Genomic DNA, 24,423 nt, shown 5'->3' on the forward strand with positions numbered 1-24,423 from the left:
ATACCAGAGTGAAGAAGGTACCATCACAATGGGGGGTAAAAATGATCACTCCTACAAAACTGAGATTTACATCTTGGTAATACTATGCTGGGTAGGATTAAGTAATGGTTTCGCTCAAATAATACATACATATGCTGCTGTATATATAGAAGAACGAATGGATGTAAATTTGACTTGTGATTTTATTGGAGATACGGGAAGTTCAATCCAAGACATTAGTTGCTATTGGCAGAAGAATGAGTCCAAATTGTCAACTGGGTTTACAATCCGATGGGATAGTGATACACGAAGGGGTACTATGATTTTATCATTGCGAAATGTAAGTAAGACAGATGTAGGAAACTACACCTGTATTGTTTGGATTAAAGAGAGTTTTGATTATGAAAAAAGGGCATTAGAGGTTACTGCAAAATCAGAGCCTGTGCAGAAAAGAAACAGAGCCAGGAGAGAATTAAAAGATTTGAAAAAGATGAAATGCAACCAATGCAAATAATCCAGGCACCACAACAGGAAACACAAGAAAATCTAATGATTGGTTTGATTCGAGATTTTGGGAAAATGCAGAATATATCTAGCATCACAGCATGCTTACCAATTCCAAGAGCTGCAGGGGACCCAATAGCATGGGGAATTATACCAGTACAGAGTTTTCCACAGGAAAAGAATAACACTATAATATGTACAACGGTCAGGAAAGAAAAGGATCAGAAAAAGGAATATTATATTCGGCAGAGCTGGAAATCTCCAGGAACAAGGAGTGAGTGTACGAAACTTCTAAATGCACAATTCACCCCGATAGGGAGGTTTAAAACTGTAGGATGGTGTAGTTATGATGAGATTCACACTACTACAGTAAAAGTACCATATACAGAAGTTGAATGTAATGAACAAAGTGGACAAATACAGTGGGATGATTGGGATAGTGTATGGGGAATGAGTTTGCTGCAGAAATATGCTTATATAGGACCAATACAGTGGTGTTTTAAGTGGGAAGGTAAAGGTAATAAATCGGCTTCATTTGTAACTAAAACATATAGTAGCAAAAGAAAATTAGCTAAAAAACACCCAGCCTGGAATTGTACAAAAGTATATACTTGTGACACCCCGAAAAGTGAAGTTAGCTTTCCACCTGTGGTCCTTGCATTAAAGACAGGTTGTGCCTGCAGAGGAATTAAATACTCAATGAGTGAACCTGTAATACAATTCGGAGTGAGAATAGATTGTAGAACTACGATCAGGAGCATAGGAAATTTAGTTTGGGTTACAAGTGATGGACACTGGATGACTCACCTCCCCTTGGATGGGTTGGTAACTGAAATAACTTTAGGGTTACCAACTCTCTGCCCAATTTGGAAGAAAGCGCCATTTAAGGGTAGATTAGAAAATTTACGGATAATGAAGAGAGAAATAAAGGATGATGATTGGCAAGAACCATCATCCGGTGTAAAGTTAGGTTGGGCTTTAGAATCATTGTTTGCTCCAATTAGTACTCATCGGAATAGAGAAATGTTATACCGGTTGTTAGGACAAACGGAAAGGCTAGCAAGAGTGACTAAAGAAGGATTTAAGGAAATAAACTTACAATCACAGGCAACCACAAAAATGACCCTGCAAAATAGAATGGCATTAGATATGCTGTTACTAAAAGAACATGGGGTATGTGGTTATTTACGAGATAAGATTGATCATTGTTGTGTACATATTCCGAATGTTACAGCCGCAGTAGAACGTGATTTGTCTCAGCTAACACAAATTGAACATGCAACTGAGGAAGAAAGAGAAGAAAGTACCCATAATTGGGTTGCTGCTTTAGCAAAGTCATTTGGATTGAACATCTCTGGTTGGGTAGCATCTTTAATTCAATGGTGTATAATAATTATAATTATCATGTTAGCTATTATGGGAGTGTTGCGTTTGATTCAAAATATTGTTACTAAGGAACGGCAACACCTGGGAAAAATTTTAAAAGCCGTTACCAGGAAGACTCATGAATTGCCACCGCGATATGAAGATCTTGAACCAGCTATAATCACCAGCTCAAGACAATCACCCCTGGAATGAAGAAACGTGGGGAACCGAAGATGAAAATCCTTGCAGTCTGGAAGACTTGAAGTATTTTCAAAGGGGGGAATTGTTACATTATATTGATTAGAATAGGCTATACTTGGGATCCTCGTATGAAAGTATAATCACAGGTGTTGGGTAACTGTACGGTCTGATGAACTAGGTAAATGTTAAGCAAATCTTGGCAACAGTAACTGAAGAAACCGTAAATGGGAAACAATCATGTAACTTAGCAATTCTGTTGATTATGTTATGTAACCGAATTCTATAGCAACTCTGTTGATTATGCTATGCAACCGAATACTATATATGTGATGGAATCAATCAAAGGGGTGGGATTCTCAGCTTTGGACATGAGTCCCTGAGACCCCGGGCCCTGAATAAAGCACCGCATATAACTGCTTTTGTAGTTATGTGTTTCTTTACGGGCAACAAGATTAATATTATGCTTAGCCTAGTAAATCATGATTTGTCTACTTATGGATCACTGGGGCGTATTCTAACTTACTGCTTAACTCCATTTCCTATACACACTAATGGCTACTCTTACCCTGGGAGCCTGGTGCCCAGTTCTCTTCCTACTGGGAGAAGGTGAATCACTCTGAAGGGCTCTTTTTTTTTTCCCCCCTGAAGGATGTTTCTGGATGTTTGAGTTTATAAAGGAAAAACATGGACTACTAAACCATGCTGGAGGTAAACTGTTTCTGTGAATATGACCTCTTTGTGCTAAGCAAACAGGATGATTGCTAGCATGAGTAATTCCTTCTCTTCAGTTAGAAGGTTCCAGAGCAATGCCCCTCAAGGATGTCTTTAAAGCAATGAACTGCCCAAATGTCAGGGGAAAAACAATCACTTTTTTTCCTTAAAGACCTTGACTTTTTAAAATCTATAATTCTCATTTCTCTCTTCTCCCAGCTAAGAGATGCTCTGAATGGTGGGAATGTCTGTGGCTGCCTTTTGAGGGCTCAGGGCTACCAGATAGCACTTTTTACCTTTGTTTGTCCCTGCTCCCACCTTGCCTCATTTACTCAAGGCACCCTGAGAGAGAGCTGCCAACTATCAGATGTTACAGGGAGGTGAAACTGCAGAAGTCAAAGCCCCATTGTGCAGTCCTAGCCCAGGCTTTGTGTCCAAATAAAACTGGTGCTTTAGGGGAAAGACTTTCAAAGTACTTGCATTCCTGAGATCTTTGAGACAAGCCCAAGAGAACAGAGCAGAAAGTCTTTTCCTTTCTCTCCTGGTTGCTGTACATCCAGCTTGTAACCTGAAGGAGCCATTGTCTTATGCTGCTCCCTAGCCACCCTACCCTTGGGCCTCTCTCCAGGTGCTAGCAGGTGAAAACTCAAGCTGTGCACACAGCTGGGATCTTCCTTGTATTCCCTGTGCTGGCCCTTGTGGGGGGCAACCTAGCACCTGTATGGCTTTGGCTCTTCTGTAGTACTGCTAGAGCTTCTATGGCCTGCAACAGGCTAAACCATCCTCTTCACGGCAGCTCCTAAAGCTCTGCTTAGGAAGGGTAGGCTGAGTGGAAGTGTCTATGTGCCTTTTCTCCTGTATTTAACCTCAGAAGGTTTAGGGAACCGTTGAGACTTGTTAGATGTAGCAAGGAGGGCAAAACTCTCACCAGACTAGTTGTGGCTAGGAATGGTGTGTGACTTTCCTGTGAGTTCTTCCTCTCTTGGTCTCATCCATGCTGCAGAGGCAGCAGAGTGATGAAGGTGGAAAGAGATGGATGCAGAAGAAATGGATTGGCTTTCTGTGATGGTTTAAAGTGGAACTCATCTGAACTCGGTGGGGAGCATCGAGACTGCTCTCAATCTTATCCAAACCTGTTTTTCTGACTAGCTATGCTTTGAATTATACAAACTTCTTTAGACTTCTGTACAAAGTAATGTGACAATCCTCGCCAAGCACCCCAGCACAGTAGAAATGCTTTGAGATGTCTCTTTTGGCTCTTAGTGGCCCTTGGGAATGATGTGGTGTTCCTTGATTCTGACAGTTATAACCCAAGTGATTATATTTTACCCTTTCCTCCTACTATTTCTCCCTGGCTATGCTGTGGCCACATGTGATAACTCAGTTGCAGGCTGATTTGAGTTTTAAATGCAATCACAGGGCCACTTGCTCCTTGTTTGCCTCTTCCTAGATGCCACCTCACTTCCCTCTGCCAGTTTGCTTAATATTTTAATTATTTAATTCTCCACTTGTATTCATGCACTTCTACCTTTTTCTCTCTGTTCCCTGCTCTTTGTTCAAATGCTTGACTTCTAGGTCAGGGAGTGTGCTGGTCTTGGGCGAAGACTACTTTGGGCATGCTCTAAAAAGCTGTCACTTTCACAAATCTCTGGTTAGCAGCCTTGTCATGAAGGTAATAGACTAATCTCTATAAAGTTCTTGGCTAGTGCTGAAAGGCAAAGGCTCTCTAGTTGTTTGCAAGGAGCTTAATTTCACCCTCTTATTTCCATGCTACTTGATGCACTCATACTGTCACCTCTTCTACAAAAACTGTACTGTTGCCTGCTGTAAGAAAACACTCTGTTTAAAGAATAAGCTTGTGACCTCCCTTAAGGGCTGCTTTGCTAGTTGGGGCCTGGATTAGGTGTAAACTTCCTGTGAGTTCTAGTTTTTATATGACCTTAAGTCATCTTGGTTGGGGAACTTAAGTCTTTCAAAGCTGACTTGAATTAATTTGCAAAGGAAAAGGGATGATGTTTCTACCCTCAGTGCTGGGAAATGATGCTATCGTGACTGGTCAGTGTGGGAGCAGGATCAGGCTGTGGGAACTACTCTGCTTGATCTTTCTCCAGCTGTTGTCTGATGTGAGCAGGCAGGAATTCTATTTTGTGGGTTAGTATTTGGCCCTGTGCTTTTATATTGCAAAGCCCTATCCCCTCTTTCCTATTACTTGTCCCTACTTTGCATCAGAGAAAGACTGGATGCTTCAGTGCACTGGAGTGCTAACCCTGGAGGGAATTCCCTGTGCTCTGATACACCTGATGTGCTCTGAGTTGGATCCTGTGCCCCTGGACAGGGTGAGGTGATCAGGTGAGATCAGGATGGGTTTAGGAGCAGCTGAGAAAAGGCATTTATTTGCTGGAGAAGGGCAGGGCTGCTTTCAATAGCAGCATTTTGCAGTGATCCATGCTCCCAAATGGGGCACACTGGTGCTTTTCCAGTTAGAAACCTCTGCAGGCCTCGGCATTCACTCTTCCTTCTTCCAGAGGTTCCTGCCAGAGGCCTCTTCTGTCAGGTCCTGGCAGTAGGACCAGACAGGTCCTACAAAGCTTTGTTTTGCTTCCCTCTGCCCTGCAGAGGAGGAAAGGGGGTCAATAAATCTGCTTCGGATTGCCTTATAAATCAAGCATGAACTTGTGACAATTCCAATACTGCTTTTGTGTGGCTTGTTCAAAACCCCCCTGATGCCTGTGAGGGTGACAGGCATCTGACCTGATCAATAACGCAGTTGCCCTTTGCTGCTGCAAACCAGGCAAGGCACCTTCTGTGAATACAGAGTACAGGCAGCAAATAATTATCCTGGTTGTGGTGCTTTCTGGACATTGGTGCCTGCCCTTGCGGTAATGGAAAATCCATTTGCAGTATTGACTTCCCAGTCTCCTTTTGATTCTCATATTTGTTTAGGTTTGGAAATGCCTTGAGATTCTTCTGCAGTGAATGTGGAGGGGAGGTGATCCAGAGGATAATTAACAAGCTGAATGCTGATGTGGCTGTTTTTTGTGCCATCCTCAGTACTGATACTGTCTTTCCGTCCACTTGTGTTAAGCCCTTCATAAACTCTGGGAGCTCAGTGGAACAGGAATGCTGGCCAGGTAGGCAAATTCAGATTCCTGCCCATCTCTACTCCTACACTGCCCACTTGGGCATCTCTGCAAGTGTCAGCAGTCTCCTTTTTATTGCAGAATTCTTCAAATGTTAGTTTTGTCCTTACTCAACTCTGCAGCTCTCAGAGGTGGGTGAGGGAGTTCAGCTGCTTACTGGTCTGAGTTCAGCACCTGGGGGTGATGGAAGCAAACTCTGGACTTTGTTGCTCTAATCAGTTTCTTATCAATTAGCAGCTTGCCTTCTCAGCTGAGTGTACCAGGACTGCTGGGGCAAGAGTTGAGACAGGCAGCAGAAACACTCCTAAGGTCTGGCAGATCTTCAGCTCAAGATATCTCTGTAAAGGGCCCCTATGGCAGCTTGCAAATGGGACTGGGATTAATGGAGAGAATTAGTGTGTCAGGGAGGAGAGTTTGAAGAGACCAGAGCAGAGAAATGGGAGAAAAGCAGGAGAGTACTGTTCAGAGAGGGGTTCAGTCTGGGTGGGATTTGGCCAAGGAGGAGAAGGATAGAAGGGAAGGAGCTGAAGGATAGAGGGGAGAGAAACCAGAGGGCAGGGTGTTGGAGATAGGAGGTGCAGGGGAGGAGGAAGAGATGCAGGTGCTGGGGAAAGAGTCAAGCCAGTGTGGGAAAAGGTAAGTAAGTGGGGAGACAGGGTTTGTGATGCACTTGTGAAGTCTGGGACTTGAGCAGGGAACAGCCTCTGGTGACCTGGGGTAGAAAGAGGGAATGTTAGAGTATAGCTGGGGATCCCCCACAAAGGCTGCAGGAGCTGGGGGACAGATGTAAAGTGCTGTGAGAGGAGGGTAAACTGAGGATTTTGCTTGTGTAAGGGTAGTGGGTGCATGTAACCCATTGAGTTGTTTCACTGGGTGTTTCAGTGCAAGGCAAAGGAATATCTCTCCCCATTGCCAAGTAAATGTTGAAGAAAAATATACTCCTCTGGAGGAGGGACTCCAGGAGATGTGCAGTGTGTGTAACCCCCCTCTCACATAGACCATCCTAAGAAACAGTATCCTCACCTACCTCAGTTCTGCAGGAGCTGTTATTCCCTAGAAGGAAAAATATCCTGAGCTATCTGTTTTTGAGGAAACAACAAACTGCCTTTACCTTACAGTGGTCCTTCCTCTAGCAGAGACATCAAAGAGCTTAGTCTTGGGTGTGCTGTCCCCACTGAAACATGATTCTCTGTCTCAACTGGGCTGATTTTTGGAGGAATATCTGGCTGGCATGTTCACAGGCACCTCTCACCTTGGGAACCAAGTGCTGCCTTCCCTCCCCACCTCTCCTGTGGGATGGTTATTGCAGCTGTAAGCTGAAGGTCACTTCAAATGTCATCTTCATTTAGGTGCCTTGATGGGGTAATTATGGCTGAAAATACAAGGTTTACCAAACAAATTAGAGTGCAGTGTTTACCCTGCAAGAAACTGATTGGAAGCACTGCCTTTTTTTTTTTTTTTTTTTTTATAGAGAGAAAAGCAATTTTAAACCTTCAAAATGGTTCTGCCTGTAATATCTACTGTTGCATATGTCTCACTTCCTATCCCTTCTTGCTGATCCTCAGCAGATGAGGGGATGCAGTCTGTGATGCAGTGTCTGTCCATGCCCTGCTGATATGCCCTGGTCTGGATCCCCTCATCCTCATTGTGGAGCTGAACCATGAGCCCAGAAGGGTGAATGAGCATCAGCTGCAGAACCGTGGGGACTTCATGCTTTGTAATAGTCTAGCCACTGGAGGAGTGGGTGTAAAGCAGGGAAGATCACATCCTAGATGGTCCTGAGTATTTCTGAGCTCCCTTGAAGACTAAGGAGTTCAGGGTGTTAGCAACCTCCAGGGATGGCTCAGCACCATGCTGGATTAAGGAACTGAGGGTCTCTTGGGCTTTTTGTACAGTAGAATAATTCAAGCAGTACAACCTTCCTTGAGGAACACAGGAGAAAGCATACAGGGTAATGCACACAGCTACAATAGCTACAGATGGAGATGTTCTTGGACAAAAATGCAGCAACAGCATAAGCAGGCAAACAGGCTTGTGTGGAGTATTCAGTGCGTGAACATGGAGTCTGTTGCCTTCTCTATGGAAACAGTGGGGAAATAAGACAGCCAGGAGCTGAGATGCTCAAATTCACATCAGTTACCTGTGCTAACTTCCTCATGTGTGCATTCCTTGTACCCTACTGGGATAAGTTCCTATACAGGGGAGGAGTTGTGCCTCCTCCAAAGGCTGCACTGGCTGATAAATTACAAAAAATTCTCTACACAACTATATCAGCACAAAAGTGATTTTGGAGCAGACTAGAGGCTTATTTTGCTCCCACTGAATTAGTTTCCCTTTTCTTCTGTCCGCTGGTTTACCCACTCTGGGCAGAAGAACCAAAGTCTTATTTCTTTTCATTTGCGTTCTAACTCAGAAACAAGATTAAGTAACAGTCCTTAAAGGAAAGTTTCAACGCAGATTTCCCTTTTTCTTCATTTACTTTCTTTAAGATCCAGTGGGAAGCTAAACAAGCTTTTATATTATTAGTCTCAGGATTTCCTTATTCTGGCTTTGATTTATGGTCACACCTGGAGATTCTCAACTGTGTAAGAAGATTTGGCACACATCTCGGGTTTAAAAGTTGCAGAATGAAATAAAATGGAGAACTCCTTCCAGAAAACCTGATGGTTGCAGATCTTGGCTCAGGTTTTCATACCTTCCCATTGTCAATACTGCTGTAAAGAACTTGGCTCAAAAGAGAATGCAGCAAACTCTAGAGTAAACAACGTAAGGAAGGACAGAGGGCCCAAGAGCTTGGTTTCATTCCCCTGCAGTTGAGCTAGCTGTTCCTATTTTCTCTGAGGAATCTCATTCACCAAAGTATCTATGCAAAAAAATCTGAGCAGACACAGCAAATTCCAAGAAAAAACTTTTCTTTTTTTTGGATTGACTTAATGTGGAATGGATTCTTGTGTCAAAAGGAGTCAGCTCAGTGGAAAGATGTGTACATGCTTGTCTGCAGAGACAAGATCAAGTTACTAAGAATTCCAGAACTTATATTAACTCACATGTTGACTTTTTTTTGTTCATTTCCTGACTAAATGTGGCTGGGCAAAAGTAAAATTTAGTTGAAATTTTGTCATTTTCTTTTTCATATTGGAATATAAGTATTTCCAACATTTTGTTCTCATGGGCATGTTTCTCATGTCAGCTGCATCCATTTTAAAATGGAAGTCCAAGGGAAAGTTGTTGCTGCTGGTTTGCATGGTGTATGCAATAGCAGTGTTTTGCTATTGCTATGGCCATGTGTATTATGTGGTTTGGGACTGGCAGTTTCCAAAACAAGGGGAAAATAATGCAGTAACCAAAAACTTAAACTTGGTGTGAGTTGAGAAAAATGCTTCTTTTAGAATATGATCTTCTCTCTCCTGTTCAAATAAAGTTATAAGGAATTTTGAAACAAGCTGTTCTGACTGGCCAAGAGAGATGCATTCATTCTGCAAATTTTAAGATGAAATGACTTTACTAAATAAATACCAAAATATTTCTTGCTAGAAAGCAAAAAGCAGAACCTGAAGAAATGTACTCAGCTGTATTCCAGTGTCTTCACAGGCTTTTATATTGCAAAATTGTACTGACTTGTGACTGTTCATGAAGTATCACTACTGGGAAAAGCCCACTCTGTAGCCAGCTCCTGAACATTAAAAAATAAAATAAAAAAAAAAGGAAAAAATCTACAAAAACTATTTGTATATAATCAGCTGCAACTGCCCGGTGAGGACTGCTTCTCTTCAGAAGTTACCATCTGTAATAATTTCATCCTTTAATTCAAAGCCCTGGCTTTACATCTTAAAAAGTCTTCCTCAGAGAACAGCAGAGCTGACCAGCCTTTTCTCCTATGTGACAGCTCCTGCAGAACCCGCTGGCCCAGCTGTACAGCTGGGGGAGCAGGGTGCACCAGTTCTGTCATAGGATCCGCTGTGCAAAATACTGGTTATTCATCCCTGTTGCTTGTTGGAAGCCTTGCCTTGTTCCAAGGTTGTGTTGTGCTTAAGTCTGGTTGTTTTTATATAAGAGTGATGATTATACAGACTCAGCCACTTTCAGGTTCAGGGAACAGCAGGACACGGCACTACTGATTTGAGTAATTGCACCAGTTTTAATGCACTTCCCCGAAGCCTTGGCAAATCACAGGTGTGTTTGATGTTAGAATCCCTGTGCAGATAAGGGCACAAAAAATGCATGGCACCCATGAGTCTTCCCCCCATGGGAATGTCACCGAAATCCAGAGAGAGATGGGAATCAACACAGCCCTTGATTCATGCTTCATGTGTACTAGGAGGGAAGAACTTATCATAACACTTGCAAACAGTACTCTTGGCAACAAGATGAAGCTGTATTTTCCCATGTGTTTTGGTTAGGGACACCTTTTCACAGCCTTCAAGACTTCTAAGACTGGCTGATTTAGTCATGTTCAGCACTTCTGAGGATTTCTGCCACCAGGAATAAAAACCTAGGTAATACTAGAAGGTATTTAGAAAGGAAAAGACAAAAAGAGCCTACCTGCATCTTGCTCAATAGCTGTCGAACCAAAACTCCTGTTCCTGGGATCCTGTAAAACTGTTGCATAGTGGCAACTGCCGACTGCATAGCTTTGCCTGACTGCAAGGCAAGCATTCGGCTGTGGGGTGGAAGCAAAGAGCCGTGTTCTTAATCATCGCCGAGAAATAAAGAAACCGATCATAAGATGCTGCACAGTCAGTTGTCAAGTCTCCGGGTAAGAAAATTTCATCCATAGCAAAACAAGAAGAGAATTCAACAGCCTCTCTTTCTTCGGTCCCTTTGGTAATATCATCTGGTAGCAGGATGGGCTAAAGACCCACGTTCACAGCACCCGTCTGGACGGGCCTGTCCAGTCCAAGCAATTACAAACGGCAGCAATCCCCCCTGGACCACTGAGGCAGACGCAGGTCTTTGGTACAAAGCAAGCTTAGAAAACACTGGATAAGCTCCGTCTTGTGTGCAAAGGGAGCTCCTCGCTTCTCCCCGAGACCTCCTCTCCACGCTGCCACCTGGCCAGCACGAGATTTCTCCTTCGCCACAGCAGCACGGCCACAAAACCCCACGGCCTACCTACGGCTGCCGCTGTCCCGTCACACCAAGGAAACAGCTTCACAGGCCTGGGCCACCCTAGCAAGGACAAGCTCAGCTTTACACAGGCGTTTGAACACTGAGGAAGTAGCTGTACTTCAGAAACACAGCCGGAAAGCTTGCTGGCACTCAGTTTCAGTGGAGCCGTCCTCCACGCAAGGCAGGTACCTGGCAAGTTTTCGGAGGAGGAAAATACTCTACTCGCCCCAAGGAGTTTGGTGGGCAGGGGGATTGCGCTGCTTGGTTTGGGTTTGTTTTCCTCGGAGGGAGGGAGGGAGATGCCCTATGGCACCGGGAAATCTCTCGCTCTGTCTCTCCTTGGCTTTACCATCCTTACCCTAGGGGGTGGCAACTCATCTCCGTTAGCAAGTGACCCTTTTAGCCAGCCTGGCACATGGGGCAGCTTGCTGGGCAAACGGGACTCGTCCAGCAGCTGTCAGCAGGGGATGCGCTTGGAGCTGGAGGAGTCAGTCTTGAGAGGGGGTGCAGCCATGGCTGGGAAGTGCCAGGCTGCAGTGGGCTGCTGTTGCCCCACAGAGAGGGTGTCAGGGCAGCGGTGCTGCCACATGGGGAGCGGCACGCGCACACTGCCCCTTTGCCAGAGCTTCCCCTGCACCAGCACCTCGCGCCCCTTTGGGCACTGCAGCAAAGGCAGCGTCTTTCTCACACCGTTCACAGGTTTTGCGACCTGTGAGCCTGCCCTGCTCATTGGGGGTCCTGGCACACTTGGAGCAGGCGATGACCGCTGACAGACAGCAGCACGGCCTCTCCCTGCTCAAAGGAGAAAGGCCAGCCCTGCTCAGAGAGACCTTCCTGAGCTAAAGAGCAGCACCGCTGCTCTGGAGCAGGGAAAGCTTGTGTCCCTAGAGACACTCCGGGCCATGAGCTTGGAGGCCTAAGGTTGCCAGCACCATCCCCGCCTGACAGGCCTCTAGTTTAGCCTGCTCTTCTAGGAAGGCGGGTGTCCTTCCCCTAACTGAGCAGGAAGAGTTCCCAGCAGCTTTGGCTGAGCTCCGCTCCAGATTTGGGTGTTATTCAGGGAAGCTCGGGACCCTTCCTTGTGCGTTTGGCACCCCCCGGGAAGAGGAGTCTTCGGGGAGGGGGAGGTGTGGGGACGTGCTGTAGAGTGGGAGCTGCAGTCCTTAAATGAGGCAGGCCTCAGCGGGCAAAGCAAGCTCCGGGCTCCGTGCCGCTGACAGAAGGCAGGAGTTGCAAAGAGCAGGGCCCGATACCGGCCACAGGTCGGCAGAGCGTCTCCCACCGCTGCTCTCTGCCCCTGCACGAGCTTGCCAGAGCCAACGCCAGCCTGCCTTGTGGCGCCGTGCAAGCGTGCCGCTCATGCCCTGCGTGCAGTAGGCAGCAAGGCGTCCAGGTGCTGGGGGAAGGGCTCCTTCTGGCAGGGCCCGAGATGTGAATCCAGGCTCTGCAGGCAATACCCTCAACCTCGGAGGCTTGAAAGCACTACCCTATGGGCTGACAAAGCTCGGAAGTCTCTTTCTCTCTTTCCTCATCTCTCCTACCCTGCTCATGCTGCGGACGATACTTTCTGCAGCTTCACCAGCCATCCGGTTATTTCAATCTGGGAGATCCATACTGCCGCTCCCTGAGCTCCAAGTACAACAGTCTGCACGACCCACATTTGCGAGCCTACTACCACCGCAAAGGCAACCTCCGGCGACTAAGGAGAGGAGGTTACATCACCAGCGACGGCAAAGTAGGTTGGACATCAGGGTGAGAAGAGCAGTTTCCATCGGAGGGGCAGCGGCAGGTTGCCAGAGCGCTTGCTGCAGCCGCTTCTTGCGGGTGGAGGGCGCAGGGCTGCTGGGCTGATTTCCCTGGGGGCAGAAGGAGCCCAGAGCCCGCTCCGGGAATTCCCACTCCTGCTCTTCCAAGGCTGTGCCGCGCTGCCTCGGCGCCGACGGAGCAGCGGGCGTGTGAGCTGGCGGCGGAGCGAGGGGCGCTGCTCCCCGCTGGCTGGCTGGCTGGGAGCAAAGCCGCCAGCCGCTGGGCAGGGCAGGCTGTGCAGGGGAGCAGCTCCCGCTGCCTTAGCGCTCTTTGGGGCAAGGCAGGCTGCGGAGTGAGCGTGACAAGTGGTGGCTGCTTTCTCCCCCTCATCTCGCCATAGGTCGTTTGCACCCTGCGGGAGTTCAACGAGTACAGGCAGTACCTGACCACGCTCAAGATAGAGGCTGACAAAATGTACCGTCGAGAACAAGTACGTAAAGCTCAGGGTTCACAGGGCTGGGGCTGGGGGCGGGCAGGAAAGTCATCCCCCAGCATCTGCCGGCAGTGCCGAGGGAAGTCCTTCTCTCCTGCCCTGGGTGCGCGGCTGAAGCAGAGCGCTGCTCTGGGCCAGCGTGAAGCCTCCACACGCAGGCGCGTGAGAGCATGTTGTGGCAAAGGGGAGCTAAAGCCTGCTGCCAACTTTCAGCAAACGCTTCGAGAACAACCGGCAAAATTAAAGAATGCCCCCGAACTGCCGCAAGGCATGGACATTTCTCGCCTGCGAGAGCAGCTGCTGTGGGAGCAACGAGAGAGCCTGAGAGCTGCAGAGCAGGACGTGAGGGCCAGGTAAGAGGCAGCACAAGGAAGGCTTGCGCTCGGAGCGGGCCCGTGGCCCTTCGGCGAGGTGCTGCCTGGGGCCTTGTGTTCCAGGAAAGTGCCCAGTTGCTGCGTGAGCAGAGGCTGGTTGTGCCTAGAGTGGTGCAAGCAGTGCCTGGAGGCTGGCAAAGGCAGCTGGAAGCTCTTTGGGGCACTGGAGCCAGGAAGCCCAGAGCAGGAGGAGGGCAGGGGCTGAGCAGGGAACGGTCTGGGCAAGACAGCTCCAGGCGCTCTCTTTCAGCCATCTGTATGTCTCTTCCAAGGTATCTCGCCAGGACTGCGGAGAGCATGGAGAAGCCTGAGGCTCCTGAAGAAGACGCACGCCTCCCCCAGCCGGCTGAGCAGGAGCAGGTGCACCTGGCACTCTCAGTGGGCTCTTGTGCTCTCAGACTCCGCCACTCAGCACAAATCCCTTAGCTGCACCACGTGTCCCCCACGGTCCCTGTTGCTGGTTTCTCGTGTGGCGAGCAGCCAAGCATGCAGCGTCCCTGAGGCCAGTAGTGCCGGTGCTTAGCCATTGGCGGGTTGGTTTTCTCCTGCAGGAGCTCAGAGGTTAGCTTAGAGAAGAGCCTGCTGTTGCCCGATTCTCATTAGCGGGGCATGTTAAATGCTGCCCGATTCTCATTAGTGGGGCATGTTAAATGCTGCCCGGCTCCATCCTGTGGCACAGCCTGACAGGCAAAGCATGACAGCAGCTGGGTGCTGCAGGAAGAAGGACTTTGCACAGGTGGCTAGAGCGATTGCAGCAACCCTTTTGGATCGCTTGGGGAAGCGTTTGGTAGGCAGCCCATCAGACGCCTCTGAGGCCAGGCTGTCGGCCAGGCGGAGGCAGCAGCGCGTTGCCGGAGGAGCCACGCGAGCTGGCAAATGGGGAGAAAGCAGAGCGAGGCAAGCTGAGGTGGCAGGCTATGACGGAGCATCTTCTCTGCCTTCTCGGGACCAAATCGCCACAGATGCTGTTGAGCGTGCTGCAGCCACCTTGCAATCCTTCGTAGCTTCCCAATTTGAACGGCACTTCCAGTGCAAATTTTCTGACATCCTGAAGCTGCCCCTTGAGGCTATTTCCAAGAGAGAACCGCAGCCACCCCAGACACCTGTCTCCACCCAGGTCACAAAAGAAGGGCAAGGATCAGCTAGTGCCTCTGGACATCGGACACCAGGCGCCACAAGGTTGCCCCTGCTGCAACCTTTGCAAAATGTTGCTGCTGTGTCGCAAGAGAGTAGCACACTTGCAAGGCGTGGCATCCAAAATGCCATTTCCAACGTTCAGCACCTCCATGCAGAATTAAAAGCGTATGCGGAAATGATTGTCCCTGATGCTCTTGACACCCTGAAGAAGGAGAAGAAGTTGTTAGAAAAAGAAATGCATGCCGAGGCAAGATGCTTTGAGGACACTTCAGAAGAAAGCACCGAGGAGAGTGAGCTAGTGGAGCAGCTAGTAGAGCAGTGTGGTCGGCCTCTGAGCACAGCGGCTTCAGGAGGGAACTGTGGAAGGCGGGTCGCAAAAGAGCCCAGACCAAGAGGTGGGAAGGAGAGCTCTCTGGGCCAGGGCTTTCTAAGGCCGGAAGAAAAGAAAATCCCTGCTAAAAAATTACACAAGCGTCCAGCAGGCATGAAGCTCCCGCCTATCACCATCCCCGGAATGGTCATGCCTTCAGAGGACGAAGCAGAATCTGAAGAATCTCAAGAGGAACTGTCACCTAATCTCCTCCCACCTGTCCTGCAAAGCTCCGAGCAAGATGCTCAGAGCACACCAGAAGGCGTGCAGAAGCCCCTCGATCACCCCTCGGCACCCACATCAAGACCTTGTGCTCCAGTGCTGGAAAGCCAACCTCAAGCGAGGCCCGGGAGCACGCGAGACACCTTCCCCTCCGCGGGCCAGCAGTATTGCAGGCAGCCCGTCCCTCCATCAGCTCCAAAGCCCCCTTCCCAGAGAGGGGCCCGGCGGAGAGCCACGCGTGTAAAGCCTCTGATGGGCAAGAGCGAGCCAGGCGAGTGCTGAGAGAGGCCACTGGCTGGGTGGCTGCTGGGGGCTGAGCTGAGGAGGTGTGTGGCTCCGGGCTTCAGGGCTGCTCTCACACCGGTGCTGAGAAGCAACGGCCAGCAAGAGAAGCGAGGGAGTTTGCTCAGCCTCTTGAACAGTCCGTGGGGAAAAGAACATGCACAAAGCACATGGCAGAGGGCTGCGCTCCACCTCCCTCCTGCTGCCTTTGCCGGGCCGGGGAAGGCTCGGCACCCTGTGGCGCTCATGGCCCTGTCCTTCCCTGCCTGCCTCCCTCGGAGCCGCAGGGGCTGCCGATGGTGCGACTCGCGCGTCAGTGCAGAAGAGGCCTCACCGCGTGGCACAGCCCCTCCGGCTGCCCTCCCAAGGATCTTCCAGCATAGCTGCTGCCCAGAGCCGCAGAGCCCCCGGGGAGCGGAGCCCCCTGCCCCCCCGCGCCTCCTCCCTTCCCCGCGCCTCCCCAGCAGAGAATAAAGGCTTTACTTCCAAGCGCTGCTCTTGCCTCCTGGGATTCTTTTGCTGCTCTCGTGATTTACAGCTCATCACAACAGTCACCAGCAACTCCTCCAACAGTGGGACAAGACCTTATGCCTAACTGGCAAGGCAGAGGAGTGGGAGTTTCTCTTCAACCAGCCACAACGAGTTTTCTCACGTGGACTGGGAAGGCCTGGGCTATCAAGGAGTCATCAGGGAAGGAGAGGCGACTCCCAGCGCTTGCCCTCGCCTCTGTGTTGCTGAGCTAAGTTCATGTGCCTAGGTTAGGGTGCCTGTGGCACGAAGACTGCTGTGCTTCAGAGTTCTTGTGAAATGTTTCCATGGCCAGCAGTCGATTGCCTTCCGTAAATTCAGTGCAGCAGGAGCCTTGCGGCCCACCGCAGGTGCCGAGAAACCACAGAAAATCGACAGGCGAGAACAAGTACGGCTCACACTTCACACTCAGAGTGTGGAGGGTTGGGGCTTTTCTTGTTTTCTCTCCAAAAGACACAGAATAAAGGTGAGATGAGCACTGCTGCGGTGGGCCAGGCATTCTGGCGTGGACGTGACTGCCAGGCTCAGAGCTGAGACAGCGCAGGGCACGGGGGTGGCGAGAGGCAGGAGAATCGTCCCCAAGTAGAGGAGTGCCGAGAGAACCCTTCTCTCCTCCCCCGGGTGCTGGACCACTGTGCTTGTGCAAGCAAAGTTTGCATCCTGAGGGAAGAGGCGCTCCTTGTAAAGACAGTGGCGCAGCCTGTGTTTGGAGCCTTGGAAAGGCAGGTGGAAGCTGTTCCGGTGGCTTGAGCAAAGAAACCCCCAGAGAGCTGATGGCAGTGGCTGAGCAGCAAAGAGTCTGGGGGCTGATGCAGTAAAGCGACATAACTCAGAGCAGCTCTGTCCTTTGTGAGGAATTCATTCATGGCAGAGAGTCTTCTGAGCCTTTTGAAGAGAAGGCAGGCTTGGGAAAAGATCAGGTAATGGGATGGCGGGCTGGTGGCTCTGAGGAAGCCGTCCCAGGAGTCAACTTTTGCCTCCTTGTGACAGTGGTGCTCCAAACTCCCACTCTCCCTCTGTCCAAGTTGCGGTTTTCTAACCTGTCGCCCAGGAAGTGGGCAGAGGGAGGACGCTGCCGAACGGCCTCCAGAAATGCCGGGCTGGGCAATGGCAGTGGGGGGCCTTGTGCCTTTGCAAGCCCTTGCGCAGGCCCCACGGAGGCTGCAGGGGGCTGAGCTGCCAGGCAAGGAACCACCATCTTATACCCAGGGTGGCTGCGGGCTCCCCCTGCCAGCCCACGAGCCTCGCTGGGCTGAGGCCTTTGCTCAGCAGGGGTGCGACAGCTTCAGGTCTCCGCTGGTCAGGGCGGCCACGTGCCCCTTCTGCCCTCTCCAGGCGGAGCAGGCCAAGGGAACCCGTGTGATGGGCGGTAGTGCAGGAGCCGTGAGAAGGCTGGGCTCAGCCGCGGGACATGGCGCCTGCAAGGTGCCCAGCATGAGACGAGAAGGAGCCCAGCAGGACACCAGAGGCTCCCAGGCCACCAACAACTCACAGGTGCTCTGCTATAGAGATGCATACCTGGGAGCTGGGCAAAACTGGCCTTTGGGGTAATTGGGCTACCAAGGAACACGTCTCGACCGTGTGAAAGACGCCTCCTAGGGTAAATCAGGTTGTAAGGGGAGCTGCAGAGCAGTGAAGCAAGAGCAAGGCATTAAAGCGTGCTTGCAAGGGCCTAACAACAGCGCCGAGTGGACGCCAGCCTCTGCGGCAGGCGACCACCAGCATCAACACTGGATTGCTTGAGGAGACCTCATTCCCAGCCAGCAAGCCCAACACCAAGGATTTGTCTCTGCCGCCATGGTCATCAGTGCTAGGGTAAGGCCAACATAAGACCACCCTTCCTCACTGCGTCCCCACTGGCCCTGCCCTCCCCCCCACCCCGGGCACCTCACAACGGGGCTGTTATCGCCACGGGAACACGGATGCTTCCAAGGTTCCGTCCCACAGTGTCTCCAGTGCTGGCCACGGAGCGACAAGGTCAGGTGTGTAGCAGGGCCGGCCAGCACCAGGGGCCACTGATGCTCGGGAGAAGATGCAGGGGAGCTGCGCGCGGACAGGAGGGCCTGCGTGATGGCTCAGAGGGATGGCCCAAATCCACTGCAGGCCAGAGCAGGCTCAGGCCAGATTTCAGTTTTCTCTTTTCTCCAGTTTTCACTTTGCCCCCACGCTGGAAGATGGACTGCCGGTGGGAAGGAGGCTGCTGCGGGCAGGCCCAGCACTGCCTGCACTGTGCATCACCTGTCCCGGGCAGAGAGAGGGCAAGAGGCCCTGGGGCCAGAGCCCGCTGGCTTCATGGCCTTCCCTGCAAATGCCTCCTTTTCTCTTGCAGGCTTTGGAGACGGACGGCATGGCTGGCTACGGCATCCCAGAAGCCATGGACTGGGAAAGCTATGGCTGCAGTGGCCAGGTACTGCCCCCGCAGCCAGCTGGCTGCACGGGGACAGATGGGGCCTTGGTTTTCCAAGAGCATCCAGAGGGGATCCTGGCAGAGGTGCTTGCCAGCCTCTTGGAGAGGAGCTGGCCTCGCAGAGGCCGGGGGGCAAGTGGGACAGCTCCTGCAGCTGTGGGGGGGGAGGAGGAGACACGTGCCTGGCACCAGGGCCCTGACGCCTCCCAGGCCCTCTCCCAGCTGCACGGAAGCAGTTGCAGCACCAGGCAAACCCCAGCGAACAACCATCCACACGTGCCTTGCAGCCAGTGACAGAGGCAAACTCTTCAGGGCAGTTCCTAGTGGAAACCTTTCTCTGGGCTCCCTTGTGCACAGTCTTCTGCAGCGCGGGAAGAGGGACTGCTGGTGGGAGAGAGCCCACTCCAGGCAGACAGCACTGCCTGTGCTGTGCACCGCCTGCTCCGGGCCGGGGGAGGAAGAGAGGCCCTGGGGCCAGAGTCTCTGGCTTCGTGGCTTCCCCTGCCAAAGCCTCCTTTTCTCTTTCAGGCTCTGGGCACCGACAGGCTGGCTGGCAGTGACCAGCCAGAACCTATGGAGTGGGAGAGCTATGGCTCCAGTGGCCAGGTATTCCCCCTGCTGCCGGCTGGACGGGGAGAGGTGGGGGCTTGCTCCTTCCTCTGCCTCCCAAGCATGTCAGTTGAGCAAGTCCTGGGAGAACAGGCCAGGAGGCGTCCTCGGGACACTGCAATGCCTTTGGCTGCAGAAAACCCGTCAGCCTCCTCCTGCAAGCACTTCCTGGGCAGGCGCACTTGGGGACAAGCTCTCAGCAGCGCTCACGGGAGTGCGGCACTGCTGTCACCTCCCGGGTGGGCAAAAAGGCCACAGGCGCTTGCCACCCTCCTGGAGAGGAGCTGGCCACTCAGAGGATTTGAGGGCAAGTGGCACAGCTGCCACGGCTGCAGAGGCGAAGGCGGTGAAACATGCCGGCAACAAGGGCCCTGCCACCTCCCAGGCCCTCTCCCAGAGGCAGGGAAGACACTGAAGGACCAAGCATGTGCTGGAGAACAGCCTTCCCGAGGCTCCTGGTAGTCAGGGACAGGCACAGAACCGGCACTTTAGCTGCCTGCTTGCCCACAGCGCTCTCCAGCTCTGAAAGGGATGGGCTGCTGGGAAGGACCCTGCTGTGGGCAGGCAATAACACTGCCTGTGCTGTGCACCGCCTGCCCCGGGCAGGGAGAGGACAAGAGGCCCTGGGGCCAGAGCCTCTGGCTTTGTGGCTTCCCCTGCCAAAGCCTCCTTTTCTCTTGCAGGCTCTGGGCACCGACAGCCTGGCAGGCTGCAGCCAGCCTGAGCCCATGGAGTGGGAGAGTTACGGCTCCAGTGGCCAGGTATTTCCCCTGCTGCCGGCTGGACGGGGAGAGGTGGGGGCCTGACCTTCCCTGTTCCTGTTGTTTCTGGGGTGAATTCCAAAAGCAGCCAGCGGGGATCCTGGCAGGGGTGTCAGGGAGGTCTCGCAGGCATGGGCGCTGGGGCAGAGCTGCCCAACGTGCAGCAGCGGCAAAGCCCTCGGGGGCTGGCTGCCTGAGCCCTCTCCCTGGCTGTGGCCTCACGTCTGCACGGGAAGCCTCTGGCAGCGCGCGACTGGCAGCAGCTCTCCTCGGAAAGAGTCTGGGAAGCGAGGAAAGAGGCTCTGTTAATGCTGGGATGCCCCCAACACATTCCTTTCCCCTAAAAATACCTCCTTTTCTGTTGCAGGCTAAGATGTCCTTCACCCTGGCTGCTGCTAGGAAGCGCCGCGCTTCCTCAGGCCTCTCTCGATAGCTCTTTCCTCAATTATGTAGATTTTTAGTGAAGAGAATGTTGTGTTTTTGTGTTTTTGTGTTTTTTAAATATATATTGATGTGTAGTTCTTTAAGTGTTGTGTGTTGTTTTTAAGTGAGCTCCAGTCACAAAAAGCATGCAGACTGTAGGTATGTTTGTTGAGCTTTGCTAAATAGCTGCATGATTTCAGCTATCATGTGCAGGTGAGGTCCTGAAGAAAGGTATCTGTAGGACTCCCCTTGAAATGTGGGTCTGGGGATGCCTGAGGGGGAAAGATCGACAAGCCCTATCCCCCGGCGTACCTCTGAAGCTTTCAGGATGGCTGCGAGAACATTTACCCACAGTGCACATGCCCAAGTCCAAGGGAAGCTGTAGGGCCCAAAGGACGGACGGCCTTGAAAGGCAAAGGCGAGCTCTCAGAGACTTGTGGTGAATACATGGCTCGGCATGGGCTTGGAAACCGTCAGGAAAGGCCTTATGGGGGGGGGTACAGTTTCCCAGGAGGGTCCTCGTGAAGAAATCGCCTGCTGCCAGGAATCGCGCCCATGCTGGAGACCATGATGGCAGCTGCTACGTCCCTATGCAGTCACCGGGGACTGGAACCAAGTGACCAAGGGAGGTCGTCCCCGTTCCTTGGCGGGTGTGGGAGTTCATGTGTTGGGGCCCGTCTTGTCTGCTTCAGTTGCGTGGCACTCATGTCCCAGGGCTGCGACCAGGCTTTCCCATCCCTTGCAGCAGCCTGCTTTCTCCTCCTCCTGCCTCCCGGCTGCCGGGGCGTCTGGCTGGCTCTCCAGCCCACGGCTCTGTGCTGAGCCGCCTCGGATTTCCTCTCCCAAAGAGCTCGAGGAAGGGACGAGCTGACCACTGCACGCAAACGCTGGGCGAGAGGAGCTGGCGGGTGCAAGGAAGGCGGTGTCCTTCCCCTAACTGAGCAGGAAGAGGTCCCAACAGCTTTGACTGAGTCTCGTTCCAGTTTTGTGTGGTTTGGGGGGAATTCGGGGGCTCGCCCTTCACCGCTCGGTGCCTGCCAGGAAGAGGGGTCTTCGGGGAGGGCGAGGTGTGGGGCAGCACGGAGTGAGCCAGAGCAGCGTCCTGGTCGGCAGCGCTGCCTGCGCGTGTCTCTGAGCACCCATTTACTGGCTTGGGTGCTCTGGCTGGTGCTTGGGAAAGGCCAAGCCCTGGGCACACATGGCCGTGCCCGGGGAAGGCCTGGCATAGGCTAGTCAAGGGCTGGCTCGGTCTTGCTCTTGAACTCTCCTGCAAGCCACGGGCAGGCCAGGGCTGCAGGCCGGCCCCGCGGTGGCCTCGCAGCAGCGGGGCGATGGTGCGGGAAAGCGGCGACGCAACAGTGCGCGGTTGTGCTGGTAGTGCCAAGCGCTGGGAGACCGGCTGCGGCGAGCAGAGCTGCGTGCCGCTGGAGCGAGAGGTGCCAGCGGAGGGTCGCAGCTGCAGAAGGGCTCTTGATAGGAGCCATGGAGCATTATCTTGCTGCTGGCCTCCGAGACCTAGACGGACTGCTGAGTGCAGAGGAGAAGAGGGGCAAGGTGCGTGCTGGACGGATGCAGAGGGCTCAGCTTGGCAGCCGGCGACCACGCAGGGCTGCTCTGGGGCATGCGGCAGTGCGGAGGGAAGTGGCAGCGATAGACAGAGGGCAGTGGAGGCTCTCCGGGGGTCCTGTCTCTCTGCCCATGCTGGATTCCAGCTCGGCAGACGGCAGGGGTGGCGTGCAAGGACACAAGGGCTTTGGTCTACAGGCTTTGGAGCTGTAGGGAAGGAGGCGACAAAGCAGAGAGCTGCTGTGGAATAGGCCACTCTTTGCACTCTCCTTGGGCTCTTTAAAGAGCATTTCTGGTACGTGCTGGGCAAGAAGCCTCTTGAGATGGTGGCCCGAATGCCCATGAGCGTCTCTGTCTTTTTAGCTCGGGCGCAGAAGACAGCAACTCCGAGTAGGATGTCCTGAGCTGCTGGACACCCCGCTCGGGGTCAAACTCCCGTTGCTGCCTGGCTCCAACGCTGTCTTCTACCGGACCGAGCTGGGGGAAAAGGTAAAAGCAGGGCAACGGGGGAGGAAAAGCCCCTCCTTTTGCATTATCTCCTTGCCCAGACCCATTGAGCAGCCTGCAAAAGAAAGAGCCTTTCACAGAAATCAGCGTGGCGACATGCTGTAGAGTGGGAGCTGCAGTCCTTAAATGAGGCAGGCCTCAGCGGGCAAAGCAAGCTCCGGGCTCCGTGCCGCTGACAGAAGGCAGGAGTTGCAAAGAGCAGGGCCCGATACCGGCCACAGGTCGGCAGAGCGTCTCCCACCGCTGCTCTCTGCCCCTGCACGAGCTTGCCAGAGCCAACGCCAGCCTGCCTTGTGGCGCCGTGCAAGCGTGCCGCTCATGCCCTGCGTGCAGTAGGCAGCAAGGCGTCCAGGTGCTGGGGGAAGGGCTCCTTCTGGCAGGGCCCGAGATGTGAATCCAGGCTCTGCAGGCAATACCCTCAACCTCGGAGGCTTGAAAGCACTACCCTATGGGCTGACAAAGCTCGGAAGTCTCTTTCTCTCTTTCCTCATCTCTCCTACCCTGCTCATGCTGCAGACGATACTTTCTGCAGCTTCACCAGCCATCCGGTTATTTCAATCTGGGAGATCCATACTGCCGCTCCCTGAGCTCCAAGTACAACAGTCTGCACGACCCACATTTGCGAGCCTACTACCACCGCAAAGGCAACCTCCGGCGACTAAGGAGAGGAGGTTACATCACCAGCGACGGCAAAGTAGGTTGGACATCAGGGTGAGAAGAGCAGTTTCCATCGGAGGGGCAGCGGCAGGTTGCCAGAGCGCTTGCTGCAGCCGCTTCTTGCGGGTGGAGGGCGCAGGGCTGCTGTGCTGATTTCCCTGGGGGCAGAAGGAGCCCAGAGCCCGCTCCGGGAATTCCCGCTCCTGCTCTTCCAAGGCTGTGCCGCGCTGCCTCGGCGCCGACGGAGCAGCGGGCGTGTGAGCTGGCGGCGGAGCGAGGGGCGCTGCTCCCCGCTGGCTGGCTGGCTGGGAGCAAAGCCGCCAGCCGCTGGGCAGGGCAGGCTGTGCAGGGGAGCAGCTCCCGCTGCCTTAGCGCTCTTTGGGGCAAGGCAGGCTGCGGAGTGAGCGTGACAAGTGGTGGCTGCTTTCTCCCCCTCATCTCGCCATAGGTCGTTTGCACCCTGCGGGAGTTCAACGAGTACAGGCAGTACCTGACCACGCTCAAGATAGAGGCTGACAAAATGTACCGTCGAGAACAAGTACGTAAAGCTCAGGGTTCACAGGGCTGGGGCTGGGGGCGGGCAGGAAAGTCATCCCCCAGCGCCTGCCGGCAGTGCCGAGGGAAGTCCTTGTGATATGTGCTAATTTATTGCATCAAATTGAGAAACAGCCTTGGGAACATCTTGTATTGTGGTATGTACTAATTTGTTACATCAGCGAGAAACAGCCTTGGGAACATCTGTGGGAACATCCTACAGCCTGTGGTGGGGGGCATGTACTCTGCCTGAGAAAATTGAGTTGAGCTAGCGAAGCGGCAGTGTTAGTTTAGATAGCCTAATATGGCGCACAATGCAGAGGAAGACTCCAGCCTTCATCCCCACGACCACCAGAGGGCTGAAGAAGACCCCCTAGCAACAGCCGGCGCAACCGCAGAAGTTACAGGAGGTGCCATGTATACCCGGGACTGGAATCGCATATAAGGAGACTGTGAGGGGGGGTTGTGCGCGCCGTTGGTGGAGCAGGAGACTCCCCCCCGGCCGCCCAGCGCTGTTTTGCTTACTTGTGACTTGCTCAATTATTTTATAAATTGGAATTTATGCAACCCGGCCCGAGTGGTTGTCAATTTGTCACGTTTACCTATAACAATTTTGGTGCCGTGACTCGGATACAGGCTTCCCTGGTTTCGGGACTCTGACTCAGGGGAGGCGCCCCATCCCGTTTTCGGATGGCCCCTGAGTGGGTAGTTCCCCTACCATAACCTGTATTTCCGAACCCTAAATCAGGACAAGTAAGCAAAAGAACTGCAGTACCCCGTAAACTTTGTGCACGAAGA

Source organism: Apteryx mantelli, chromosome 14 (assembly GCF_036417845.1).
Source record: "Apteryx mantelli isolate bAptMan1 chromosome 14, bAptMan1.hap1, whole genome shotgun sequence".
NCBI lineage: Eukaryota > Metazoa > Chordata > Aves > Apterygiformes > Apterygidae > Apteryx > Apteryx mantelli.